Source organism: Panthera onca, chromosome C1, assembly GCF_046562875.1.
Source record: "Panthera onca isolate mPanOnc1 chromosome C1, mPanOnc1 haplotype 2, whole genome shotgun sequence".
In the NCBI taxonomy this organism is placed as follows: Eukaryota; Metazoa; Chordata; class Mammalia; order Carnivora; family Felidae; genus Panthera; species Panthera onca.
This window is the reverse complement of record NC_138346.1, coordinates 189114542-189127762: the sequence shown is the minus strand read 5'-3', so window position 1 is coordinate 189127762 and position 13221 is coordinate 189114542. Positions and strand designations below refer to the sequence as shown.

The 13221-nt window shown below is 53.4% G+C and overlaps 1 protein-coding gene across 3 annotated transcripts in view; it reads right to left on the bottom strand.

Annotated features, from left to right (window-relative positions):
* Positions 1-13221, bottom strand: part of HIVEP3 (HIVEP zinc finger 3) — a 469065-nt gene that overhangs the window by 179710 nt on the left and 276134 nt on the right. The window lies entirely within an intron of this gene.

Sequence of the window (13221 nt, the reverse complement as noted above, 5' to 3'; positions counted from 1 at the left end):
CCACCACCTCCTGGCTCACCAGTGTCCAACCGGCCTCAGGCGATGGAGATTGACAAGACAGGGCTGTGGCTGTGCTGGCACAGCAGGCTGTCCCTCCCCTCTGCCACCTCCCATGGATGTCAGTGGTGCCCTCCTGTCAGACGCATGTGGTCCCTCCACTTCTGAGCTGTGTGACCTTGACAAGTTCAGCGGAGCACCTGTCAAGACTGGATGTTGTGCCGCGTTCACAGAGCCGGGAGAGGGTGAAGCAGAGGAAGGTGTGAACTGCCCGCAAGAGTCTGTGGCCCGTCGTGGGCATCACTCCCTCCTCAGGGCTCCCACGGCTCTGAGGGCACTTGGGTCCTTTTGTGGTATTTGCCCTGAACGAGACGGCCTGCTCCCAGGGAGCAGCCTGGGCTCCTGAAGGGCCCCCAGCAGCCAGCCTGGACTCAGGGGGTCCCACCCAGCTGCCACTCCACAGGTCCACAACCATCCCCCTGACTGCTGCCGGCCAGGAAAGCTAAACCTGAAGATTAAGGAGGGAAGGCAGAACTGTGGATTCGGGGTCAGCTTCTTTAACAGACTAATGACTCTGGGCAAATTCACTTTCTTTTTTTTTTGGTAAATGAGGATACAGATCAGTGTCTAAGGTTCCGCAAAATTATATGGTGATTTTAATATCATTGTTTCCACTCCGGAATCATAGGTTGAAGCCAGAGTACCCCATCTGTAACCTGGTTCTACAGTCCTTTCCACGACGTCCTGCCCCACTGTGTTCTCCTCTCACTGAACTCTCCCGTGACAGGGAGCTCACTACCTGCTGAGCAGCCGTGCCATGTTTTGGCTGTTTCTGAGCAGTTAGAAACTTTCTATTGCTCGAAGACCTGCCATGCTGAGCTCTGGAATGCACAGAGTGGGTGGTGAGCCAGCCAGGGGAGGAGGGTCTGGAGAGAGGTGCAGGAGGGCGGAGGGAGCGTGCGTGAGCTGAGGAGCACCAGGGAGTGCTCCCGATGGAGCCCCTCACAGGCTGTCAGCAACCCCCCCCCTTCCCAGATAAGCTCCCACTCGAGGTGCCTGCTCTGCTCCAGCCCAGCCCTTCGAAAAGACATCCTGTTTGGGCTGCCTCCTGCCCGGGGCTGCTCAGCAGAGGGACCACAGGGGCCTGGGTTCTCAAGCCCTGATGTATGATTAATGACTCTGATGAGCTCACCAGCCCATGGAGGGAGGGTGATCCGAGGAGAGGCCAGAGGAAGGCTGGTTATGGATTTTAACCCTCTGATGTTACTGGCTGGGAATTTCACATCAATAATTCAAGGCAGTGGGGAGGAGAGGTTGAGAAAAAAAGAGAGGTTGAGCAAAAGAGAGAGGGAGGCAAGGAAGAAAGGGAGAGAGGTCGGGAAGGATGGGGGAGGGGAGGTAGACAGGAAAGGAGGAAGCACAGATGCGTTTCTGGAGTGTTCCCCACGTGCCACTTTCGCCTCCTTCAGCAACTTCGAGCCCCACCGCAATCTGTGAAGCACCACCCCCACTAACTGCCACCCCATTAACCGGAGAAGAAACTGAGTTGTCAGAGAGAAACAGCTAGGCGTTCAGGGTCAGGGAGGAACAGACACCCAGGTCCGCTGATTCCAGAACCCAGATTCTTTTTCAACACCTTGACTCTGGAGCGCGGCCGGGTCAGGGAACACAGAGGGTCCCTACCAGTGTCAGGACACCCAGCTCAGCTCGCGCTCTGGGGCTGACATGTGGCCAGATGAGTTTGAAGGGCTTTGCCCCTGGGAGAGAAAACAGCCATTGGCCTTCTGGACAGCACCAGAACTTTGTTGCTGGAGCTGAAAAAATTAACTGCTATATTTAAAAGCATTGTTCCGTTGCTAAGGCAACAGAGGGGCTAAGAATAATATAAAAAGATGATATGCCAGGTTGTCACTGGCAACCCAATTTTAAGGGTGTGTGTATGTGTTTTAAAAGAAGTTGGGGGGGTGTGGTTCAGACTGTCTTCCCCGCTCCCTCTGGCACCATCTGCCCCAGGGAAATGTCCAAGATGTGGCTACGCCTGGGATCTCATGGGTCTGCGTGATTCGAGGGAGGGCTCGCATGTCCTGGCCCCGAGCCTAAAGATAAAGGTGGCTCTCTTTCCCCGACTGCTGTCCCCTCCAGGCAGCCCCCCACTGCCTGGGTAACTTCCTTCAGCTGTGGAACCCCAGCCAGAGGCACCTCTCAAACAGATGGCCCCAAAATAACTTCTTCTCCCCGACCTGGGAGCTTGCAGCCAGCCTGGCAGTCTCCCCGGGGACCACCCGGGAACACAGATGGTTGGGAGAGAAGAGCAGGAGACAGATTTATTGATCTGCAGCCTGGATGTCAGGGCTGAGAGGCGGCTTGGGGCAGACACGGGCCCAGGGCGGGCCCTGGCGCTCTGAGCAGTCTTAGAGAGAAGCACTGGGTCTAACCTCGATCTGGAGCCAGGGTCCCAGTGGCCTGGAAGGGAACAACAGCAGACCCGGTGAGGGACGGGGAGGCAGCTGGGGACACGGCCCCTGGTGCTGCAGCCAGCTGCTTGCCGGGGCTCAGGTGGAAACGTTCACGGGAGATGCAGAACCGGACAGCAAAAGCAGACAAACAGCCTCCCCAGGGCAGTTTATCAACAGTCGTGTTTCGGAAGGAGATTTGTTATCCTTACCTTTGTCACAGTCAGGCGAGATGGCGGAAAGCTGTGAGATCAGCCCAACCAGGGATCCCAGGCTAGCTCTGCCGCATACTGCTGTGTGACCTTGAGCAAGGCCCTTAGCATCTCTGGGCCTTGGTCCTATCATAGGTAAAAAGACAGTGGCTTTTTTAAAGGACTATGCCTTGGCCTTGATAAACTGACATGTAGAGAGAGCCAGGCCTGGCACACAGACTATCTTCCATAGCATCACCCCCCGGGAGAAACCTTTACCTTAGCACTTCTCTGTGCCAAGCCAACCCTGAAGGCCACAGCAGCGCCCAGAGAACTTGGGGAGGAGAGGGGAATGTGACCAGAGGAGGTGTGTGAGTGGGGGGTAGTCTGAGAAGGCTTCTCTAACAGAGGTGACATTCTAAGAGGGTGACATTCCTGTGCAAATAAATGAAGCAGGACACATAGCCAGGGACCCAGAGTGGCCAAATGTTCCTGGAAGGGTCAGGGAATTCCAAAGGAAGAAGAAGGTCTAACAGAATGAGGAAGGGAGGGAGAGACATTCCAGGCAGTAGGAATGATCTGAGCAAAGGCCAAGGAGGTAGGAGAGCACAAGGAGGGTCTGAGAGCAGGGCACAGGCTCACTGGGCCAGAACCTACAAGGAGGGGATGCTGGAGAAGGGAAATGGCCAGATCTGTGTTTCAGCAAGACCTCTGTGGGGAGGTTAGCTGGGCTGAGTGAGCTGGAGGCAGGGAGGCCCATGGGGATCCTGGTGCAAGAGTCCAGGCCAGATAAAGGACCCTGGGCTGAGGCAGAACAGGGCTTTATAGGTTACAGGGTACATCCGTGTTCATTATCTCACTGGATCGAGCCAGGAGGTGCAGAGGTTACAGGAGGTACTGCCCACCCCAGCTCTCTCCCATTCTCACGGGGCCTCCCACAGGCAGGAGGCTCCGCCCATGGATCGAGTTGTTCCATATCGATTTCCCAAGCATCCTCAAGAAGTGGGCAAGTCCAGGGGACCCGGAGGGGCCCAGTGAGGGAGAGGTCTCACACGTGGGTGTAGTCAGGGAGGGCTTTCTGGAGGAGGAGCAGTGGAGGGCACTGGGGGCAGCCAGCACAGTACGAGTAAAGCTCGGTGAGGGGACTGGTCACAGGGCAGTGGGGACACAGCTCCCAGACCCTGCTGCAGCTGAGGCCTCCCGGAGGAGCGGTGGAAGAAAGCAGGTTGGCCATCTGGGTGGGGCTGGGTCATGGAGAGCCATGAATCCCGGGCTGAGGGGCTGCCTCTCCCGTGGGTGGGGAAGACCTGTGGGGAGGCACGAGGGGCCAGGAGGGTGGGAGATGTGAACAAAGCAGTCTCAGGAAGCCAGGCTGCACCAGACAGCGGGCGCCTCGCTCCTCTTCCCGCCTCTCAGACATGGGACGCTCCTTGTCCAGCCGTCTGAGTGCTGGCAACAGCCACCAGACCTCAAGCAGCACGTCATGGAAAGTGGGTATGTTTACTGAACAACTACTCTTATTTCAGCAGAAGATACCAGCCTTCCCCCAAGCCTCAGCCTTGCTGTCTGCCCCTTGCGAGGAGAGCTAGGTGTCTTGCATCCTGTCCCCTCAGGATGCAGTTCTGGGCTTCCTTTCCCATGAGGGAGGTGCCCAGAATGTGTCTGGGACGGTGTCTGGGCCTCATGGAGTTCAGGCTGAGTGAGCAGGTGGGCAGACAGCAGTCACAAGCGGCTCAGCCTCTGGGGGATCAGAACCCGGGTGGAGGTTTCTGGGCCAGGGCAGCCCCATGACGCCGGCCCTTGCCTTTCTTCTTCCTTCAACAAATATTTATCGAACACCTATTAGGCGTCAGGCACTGTTCTAGGCATTGAATCAAACAAAATCCCTGCCTTCTTGGAGCTTAAATTCTATTGGAGAAATAGTCCACCCACACTCGACAGATAAATATCAACAAATGAGTCCTGTGAAAGAAATCAACAACTTGGGGGGAGGGAAAGTGACCAGAGGAGGTGTTTGAGTGAAGGTGGTCAGGGAAGGCTTCCCTAAGGAGGTGAGATTGTAAGGAGGTGACAGTTCAGCAGAGGCCTGAATAAAGTGAAGGAGCAGTGGAGAGAGCATTTGGGAGAAGAGTATTTCGGGCAGAAGGAATGGTACATGCAAGGGACCTGAGGCGGGAATGAGTTTGGTGTTTCTCAGACTCCTCATCCAGTGCTCTGGGCGAACAAAGAGGCTCAGAGAGGTTAGGTGACTTGCCCAGAGTTGTGTTGTTGGTTCCTGGCCAAGCAGGGGGAGAGGCCAACTTTGCTGCCTGTTGGTCCAGGGCTCGTGCGCCACTGAGTGGGCAACTGGCCAGCCAGAGTGTGGGCGCTGGCTGTTGGCTGCTGACTGTGGGGACGGGGCTCTGGGGTGAGACAGGTGTCACTCAGTCAACAGATATTAACTGAGTACCTACCACATGCCAAGCACCGGCTATTTGGGGCCCTGACATATGGCAGGGCACACGTGGACAGAAGCGTTTACTGCCATGGAGCCTACATTCCAACGCAGGCTGCAGAACCGCCGAGAAGCTGGGCATTCCAGAATGAACACAACCGCATCTTAGCTTCAGAGAATTCAGAGTCTCTCAAGCACAGGTTCTCAGCATAAGACGGCCGGCAGGGCCCTTCAGCAGCGCTGACTCCATTTTAAAGAGGGAGAGACTGAGGCCTGGTGCACTGAATGTCCCACACTCGGCAGCCAGCGGCAGAGCCAGGCCCTTACACCCCGGAGTCCAGGTTCCTAGCCCAGGGGGATGCGTGCGGGTGACGAAGATGATCTTGGGCGTGGTACACACCGGCCGTGTGTCTGTACCTCACACCTGCTATAGCATGGGATCTTGCCGAACCTCCATTTCCTCATCTGAAAAATGGGACTAGTGTGGCATCTATCTCAAATAGTGCTCATGAAAATTAAGACGACATATGTAAAGGGCTTAGCACGGTGAATGCTTGCAGTTGTGATAATTATTAGCGAAACTTTAAGGACACTAGTATCTCTTTTTGAAGGTGACAGAGATTGAACTCTGCTGTGATCTGAACAGCTGACCTGCCCCAGCTAACAGGCTAAGTATCCCACAGAGGGTCTGCCCCAGCATGTTAGCTGATGGAGAATAAGGGCTGTTTCGCTCCCACCTCGAAACAGAAACCTTCTGTGTGTGTGGCCTGGCCTGAATCCTCATCAATCCCCTTTCCCCTTCTTTCCACGCTCTCCTGTGTCTCTGTCTCTAACTCCCCCCACCCCTCTCTCTCTGTCTCTCTCTCTCACACACACACACACATAGAGGCATGTGCTACAATTATGGCTATAAGACTTTAACGCACCCCAGGCAGTGGGATCCAAGACCGAAGGGAAGCAGAGAAGTTTCCAGAAGACTCTAGCTTGGACGGAGGTACATGTTTTAACCCTCCCTTTTGGCTGGGCTGAAACGAACCTTGATGGGACTAGGGCCTGTCCGAAGGTAAGGAGGACAAGAGCCCATGGCCAAGTGGGACTGATAAGACACACACCATTGATATGATAAAAGACCAGGGCCCAACAGCCAGAGTGGAGGACTCAAATGGGTGCTACAGAAGCCATGAACAGTAGCTGTGCAAAGGGCACCCCAGAGGACTTCCTGGAAGGGGAGGAGGAGGAGGGGAAGGAGGGTTTCATTTGAGCTTCAAAAGATGGGGAGGATTTGGGCAAACAGACTCCATTGCTCAGTATGGGAGTAGCATTACAGGCAGACGATGAAACAAAGTGACAAAGCACAGAGGGTGGAACGTTGAGGGTGTAGGACAACAGTGAGGTTCCAGTGATGATTTGGGTTTCTTCTAAGTTGAAAGTAAGATGTGACCAACAATAATTCCTTCATTCACATGAATAGCTCACCTATCTAAAACCAGCTGAGGCAGCCTAGGCTTTCCTTCCTGTGCCTGAATTGTTCCAACTCCCAAATGAGTGCGTCCCTGACACGGGAGGGAGGTGGCCCCAGAACAGATATTTCCGACCAACAGGCAGTCATCGGCTGACCCACACTGTTCAGGAGACCTGGGACCAATTTCCCTATGCCCATCAAGAAGTCTTAGGCTCATCTCAGGGCCTTGGGTTTCCTGGGACACCCATCTTTCTGGGGCAAAAGCCACCACATCGGATGGATGATGCAAGGACCGGGATGAGGACAGGGACACACCCAGAGCACCTCCTCAGCCTCCCCTAAACCACAGGGCACCCCAGGTGGGATGATGGCTCACGGCCACACCACGCGTGGAACCGAACCTTGAAGAGCTGCGGTGTCTTGCCTGAGTCCTATACCTGGTTAAGTAGCAAAGCCTGGGTTTGAAGCCAGGAGAGTACAACTCCCAGCCCCCAGGGCCTTTGCAACTCCCGGCCCCCAGGGCCTTTGCAACTCCCGGCCCCCAGGGCCTTTGCAACTCCCAGCCCCCAAGGCCTTTGCACCAGCGGAGGCTGTCCCTTGCCCTAAGTTGCACAGGCCAAGGATGGAAGCCAAGATGGGGAGCAATCTGGTCCCACTAGGACTCAGACTGGAGGGTCTGCAGCTCACACCTGCCACTCCAGAGGCCCAGCCTCTCTGAGTCAGCAGACTCTGGCTTTGGTTTCAGCCAAGCCACCTTGGCCCGTCCTACGCCTCCCCTGCCCATGCTGAAACATCCTCCCTGGCCTCCATCTGGGGCCCAGATATTGGAACATCTTCTGAGCAGCCAGGGGACTCCAGCACACTGAACCAGATGTGCTCACAACACTTCTGAGCAGGCCCCACAGTGCCACTCTTGAAGGGGCTAAGGCAGAAAACTGCCACTGTTTTCTCCACTGGCACATCCCTCAAATAGAACGGCCCATGCACAGGTCCACTCCATGGGACACGCCTGGGTCCATCCAGAGACATGTGTTCGTCTGGTTCTGGCTCACCCAACTCCAGCACCGAATATGCCTCATTATTATGCCACCTCTTCAAAGCCTATTATGGGCATTTCCTACGCAAGGTGTTGAGGGATCTCCAGGTAGGACCAGAGCCGGGCTCTGAGGGTCAAGAGGCCCATAAGTGGAGACACTGGAATCCTTGACCACGGTTGGTGGGAATGTAAAATGGCACAGCCATTGGTAGTTCATCAAGAAAATCAAAAATAGAATTGCCATATGATCCAACAATTTCACTTCTGGGTATTTCTCCAAAAAAATGTTTTGAAATTAGAATCTTGAAGAGATATCTGTACTGCGATATTCCCGCAGCATTACTGATGATCGCCAAGGTGTGCATGCAACCTGCGTTCGCTGATGGATGAATGGATAGAGAGAACGTGGCATTCACATGCAAGGGGATATTATTTCGCCTTAAAAAAGGAAGGAAATCCTGCAACAGGTAGCAACATGGATGACCCCAGGAGACATGATGCTAAGAGAAAGAAGCCAGCCACAGAAAGGCAGATCTCGTTTGATTCTACTTATAGGAGGTACAAACGTAGTCAAGTTCACAGAAACGGAGAGTAGAATATGGATTCCAGGGGTTGAGGGAAGAGGGAAATGGGAGGTGCTATTCAACAAGTATAAAGTTTCAGTTATGTGGGATGAATAAGGCCTAGAACTCTGCTGTACATCACACCTATAGTCAACAAATACTAAAAGAGCAGATTTCATGTTAAATGTTATCGCAACAGTTAAAAAAGCTCACACACCAGAGCAGGAGGCATAGATGGGTGCACAGGTTAATTACTAATGCTAATAGCAAAGTTTATACAACTCTTATCCTGTGCCAGATGCAGGCCTGAGGGCTTACCCCTATTAATTCATTGAACACTGGCGACGATACTATGAAGGATATACCAGATGAGTACACTGAGGCCCAGAGAGGTTGAGTAACTCACCCACAATTGCAGTCACTCTGCTCCCAGGCACAGAGCCGGGGCTGGAACACAGAAAGTCTGTGCTCAGAAAGCCACGCAAGTCTGTGCTCTAGCCCTACTCTCTGCTGTGTTGAGGGACACACAAGTATGGTCCCTAACAGGGGACCCATGGGGCAGCATGGGGGGGTGGGATGTGACGTGATTGACTCCACCAGAAAGAGTGGGCATGGAAGTTTTCCAAAGGGAGCGAAGAAACACCATCGCCCCAGCAGTGAGCACGCCCCTGGCCATCCCTACCTCCCCCACCCTGGTGCAGTCGGTGTACTTCCTCCCTGCTGCAGGCTCCCAGGGTTCTTGGCGTGTGTCTCCTCTGTAATGTGGACATGGTCTGCTTTGCCCCACTGTAGACTTGTCTCACCTCCCACCAGAGCAGAGCCCTTGTCCTACCCTTCTGACCAGCCTAGGAAGTAGCTGGTGCTTGTGAAATCTTTGTTGAATTGACATGAACTTCTCATGGATGCCAGGGCTGGTCCTGACTGAACCATGAGATTGGCAAAATAAATTTGACCCACTCTTCCTTCCTTCCTTCCTTCCTTCCTTCCTTCCTTCCTTCCTTCCTCCTCTCCTCCCTTCTTCCCTCCTTCCCTTCCTCCCTCCCTCCCTTTCTTCTTTCCTTCCTTCCTTCCTTCCTTCCTTCTCTCCTCCCTTCTTCCTTCCTTTCCTCCCTCCTTCCCTTTCTTCTTTCTTTCCTTCCTTCCTTCCTTCCCTCTTTTCCTTCCTTCCCTCCTTTCCTCCCTTCCCTCCTCCCTTCCTTCTCTCCTCCCTTCTTCCCTTCCTCCCTCCCTTTCTTCTTTCTTTCCTTCCTTCATTCCCTCCTTTCCTTCCTTCCCTCCTTTCCTTCCTTCCCTCCTCCCTTCCTTCTCTCCTCCCTTCTTCCCTCCTTCCCTTCCTCCGTCTCTCCCTTTCTTCCTCCTTCCTTCCTTCCTTCCTCCCTCCCTTCTTTCCCTCCCTCCCTCCCTTCATTTCTTCCTTCCTTCCTTTCTTCCTTCCCTCTTTCCTCTTTTTTTCCTTCCTTCCTTCTTTCTCTCCTTCCTCCTTTGTATGTAGCAGCTGAGATATGGCAGGACAGTCCCCTATTCTCCAGGTACTCACGGTCCACTAGGGGAGACAGACTAGCAAAAAGACAATTGCAGAGTGACAAGTCCTGGAGTGGAGTGACTCCAGGGGTGCAGAAGCACATTGGAACATTGGATAGATGGCCTTAGGTGCAGAGGGGGCAGTCAAGGAAGGCTTTCTCTGAGTAGGAATTCCTTTGAGTCTGTGTGTGTGTGTGTGTGTGTGTGTGTGTGTGTGTGTGCATGCACACATGCATGCATGTGCCTGCCAGTTATGGGGAAGGAGGTTCAGCCCAGAGCTTTCTAGGAAGAGGGAAGCATGTCTGCAAAGGCCTGGAGGCACCGAACTTCCCTACCCTCCGGGAGGCTATAGCACAAGCAAAGGGAGAGGAGAAAGACCAGGGCGAGATCCGGAGGACCCTTGCAAGCCACTCCAAGGGAATTTAGCATTTAATGCTGGAGGCCACAGAAGCTATTAAAGGATGTGATGCAAAGGATGATGTGACCTGATTTGTGTTTTTGAAGGATCCCCTGGTGCACTGCGGAGAAGAGATGAGGGGCGCGGTGGTGGCAGTCAGAAGTAGGGACAGAAAGCCAGATAAGACAGAGCTGTTAGCAGTGGGAGCGGGACGAAGGGGGCCTGACAGATCTTGAGTACACAGGACTTGATTGCCTTGGATGGGGTGGGGGCATTTCCGAGATGAAGCCTGAATTTGGGGGACCCCATCCCTTCCCAGGGCCCCTCTTCTCTTCACCACTATCTCCATCCATCCTCAGAGCATTGCCACAGCTGGAAGCCATGGAATTTGGGGACGGGGGAGGGGAGGGGAACTCCATGAAATACTCTACCTCTGGCTCCATCCCATGAACTGGGCACCATTTTACTAGCAGAAAACGTGCCCACACCATAAAATCATAACCCCCACACACGCACATCCACCGCAAAAAAAAATGATGCTGTGAAACTCAGCAGAATTGGCCGATTCTGATCATTCTCGCTGATATTTGTTTGCTACTGTTATTGCCTGTGAGCACGCCTCAGCCATCAAGCAGTACCAGGTGCCAGGAACTGGAGAAAAGCCAACGGGAGAAAAACGTAAAATCGAGATAATTCCTACACAATGATTTGGTCCAAATAAATTTGCCCAAACAATTTTGTCCAATAGATTTGTCCAAATTGGGAAGAGGGAGGTATCGATTTAGCTTAGCAGTGGAACAAAAAGCAGCACCACTTTCCGACAAAGGGCCAAGCGCTCCTAAAGGTTTCTTCTGGTCGAGGCTGGACAGCAATCTAAGTAGTTCATGCTAAAGAGTGAGTGACAACAGAGTACCTTTGTCCCTCCTATAGGTCCTAGCAACTTGGCTCTAGCAATGGAGAGCAAGTAGCTTTCCCCACTTCCTTCAAATGTCACCTTCTGCCTGTACACCCAGAGAACACAGCCCTTCGCGTCTCCTGGGATCCTAATAGCCTTGGAGCCGCCTAAGCAGGAACTGCCTTCTACAAGTTAGCATCAAATTAGCATCAAGGTAGCAGTGTCTTGGGATGAGCTTTTATATCCCCTTCCACCACTATTCGCTCTCACCTTCCGAAGTCACTCCAAATAAGCACACCGTTCAGACTGCGATAATGGAAATCCATAGACAAGGTAGCTTATAAGCAACAGAAAGCTGTTGCTCAGTTTTCTGGCAACCGGGAAGCCCAGGATCAAGGCATTGGCTTGATTCAGCGTCGGGTGAGGACCCGCCTCCTGGCTCATAGACGGCGTCTTCTCGCTGTGTCCTCACGTGGTGGGAGAGACAAGGGAACTCTCTGGATCTTTTACAGGGGTGCTGATCCCATTCCTGAGGGCTCCACCCTCATCGCCTAATTGTGTCCCCAAAGCCCTACCTTCCAATATCATCACATTTATTAGGTTCCCGCATATGCATCTGGGGGAACACACAGTCTATAGCCCAATCATAAAGCCTAGTAAAAAGTTTGCTCACTCTGCAAATGCAGCGTTCAGAGAAGTCTCCTGTGTGCTCACCCCCGTCAGGGTGTGGCCCCATGAACCTCCTCTCAGCGCAGCTGCTGAGGCTGGGTCCTCCTGGGAGAAGAGGCCACCTTCACATGTGACGCCTAGTACTGAACGAACAGTAGGGTGGACTTTTCTTCATGAGGTACTATTCACAAGTAAAATGAATAAAAATGCTGATCAAAGAATACCATTCTGCAGATGGGAAAAGTGAGGACCAGTGAACAGACTTGGCCCAGACCACATACTCCGGAGGTTCCTGAACGTCTGACCATACCCACCCTCCCTGATCTTGGGAGACATACGAAGGAGACCCAAGGCATCCTTCTCTGAGCTGATGTCATAGTCTGGGAGTCGGTGACTGTAAGGGGGCGGAGCCTGGGCAGTGAGGTGTGCTGCTAAGGTGGCGGGTGCCTTGTGAACTGGAGGTCTGAGCCCAGCCCCAGCTCACACACACCCTGCGCAAGCCCGGGCAAGTCACTGAACTTGCCTGGTTTCAGTCGGCAAATCGGCAACAAAGGCTGTGTTACACGGGATCACTTCAAAGTCCTTCTCTGGTTGGACAAATTCCCGTCTTTGATTATGGGCATGGCCGGTGGGTGATGAGGGAACAGTAGGGATGACTATTTTTATCTTATCTGCGAGATGTACTTTTTTTCCCTGGTGATCATTTGATTTTGTTTTATTCTACTTTTAAAGACACAGGCCCTGCAGGACAAGGGGGATGGTGTTGGATCTGTGAGTCATTAGAGGCACGGGCACTGGTCTGCACTGAGGTCACCTTCTGGGTCTTGTCTAAGGCCACGAGCTCCATCCCAGTTGAGACGGCTCTGTCCCTTGACGGCTGTGGCCCCCAGGCCTGGGCCAGGCTGGGGTGGGAGTCAGGCTGGGGCCAGCAGAAGCTAGTGAAGGACTCCAGCGGGGCCCTCACGCCGAGACAAATAGGAAGATGGACATCTCCTTTCACAATGACGGTCGACCTTCAAGCCTTTCCCACCAATAATCTCACAGCAACCCAGGGAAAGTGTGGGCCAGCTGTTTGTTGCCCCAGTTTATTTATTTATTTTTAATTTTTTTTTAACGTTTATTTATTTTTGAGACAGAGAGAGACAGCTCATGAACGGGGGAGGGTCAGAGAGAGAGGGAGACACAGAATCTGAAACAGGCTCCAGGCTCTGAGCTGTCAGCATAGGGCCCAACACGGGGCTCGAACTCACGGACCTTGAGATCATGACCTGAGCCGAAGTCGGACACTTAATTGACTGAGCCACCCAGGCGCCCCTGTTGCCCCAGTTTATAGAGGAGGAAACCGAGGTTCCGAGGGATCACAAGTGACTTGCCCGAAGTCCCGTTGCAAGTGGATGAGAAAGGCAGAACTGAAACCCAGGACTCAATGCTCTCTACCCTCGTCAAATGAAACAGTCAACTCTGGGCGGGATGGGCATGTACAAAGGCACCTCTAGGCTTTGAATAGCATCCTTGGACCAAGAACGTTTAAGACAGGCCGAAATGCAGTTGGACCTCTAACCTGGCTCCACTTATCCAGCTGGTGTCTCCCCATCTCTACCTC